Below are 756 nucleotides of genomic sequence, written 5' to 3'. Positions count from 1 at the left end.
GTCCCACATCGTAGTCTTAATCCCAGCGTGAGAGGACGGAGTGCGTAGCTGGCCGAGGCGAGTGTTGTGTCGCTGATTAAATGGGAACACGTCACTGCAAATCGTGTCTGGCATCGAGCTAGTTTTGCTTAGTGTCAGCCCTTCGCCGATGGAGCTTTGTTGTCAGGCTGTAAGAGTGTCAGCTGGTGGTCCGTGGTGTTCCCTGACAAGGAGGGTTGTCCCCAGATGGGTTGTCAGGAAGAGGCGCGTCATTTGGGTTGGCAGGATTAAGGTCAGGCGGAGTAAAAAAAAAATAAAAATCGAGGGTTTGCCACCGAGTGTTGTCACCGCGGATGCTCGGTCGTGGAGTAGGTGCTGCTTTTCTTGGATACCTTTTCGTGGCCGCCGCTTTTCGCAGTCGCCTTTTCGTAGGCATCTTTTCGCGGATGCCTATGCATGAACGCCTTTGTACGAATGCCTTTTCGTGGAAGCCTTTTCGCAAACGCCTTTTCGTGGACGCCTTTTCCCGGATGTCTTATCGCGGACGCCTATTCATAAACGCCTTTTTGCGACATTTTTTTCGTTTTTCGGTCGGTATGGGACACTATTATTTTGAGATCCGAGACGTGTCATAACGTGGCTGCGTTTCATATCACTTGTTTACCTGTTATGGTGTTGGTGTAATTATCATGGGCTCTGACCGTCTCGTGTTCCTTTTTTATTTTCTCGTTCCAAACGCGTTTAGTTAATTTGTTTACCTTTCTCTTTTCCCTTTTC

Source organism: Penaeus monodon, chromosome 20 (assembly GCF_015228065.2).
Source record: "Penaeus monodon isolate SGIC_2016 chromosome 20, NSTDA_Pmon_1, whole genome shotgun sequence".
NCBI lineage: Eukaryota > Metazoa > Arthropoda > Malacostraca > Decapoda > Penaeidae > Penaeus > Penaeus monodon.
This window is presented reverse-complemented; position numbering follows the sequence as displayed.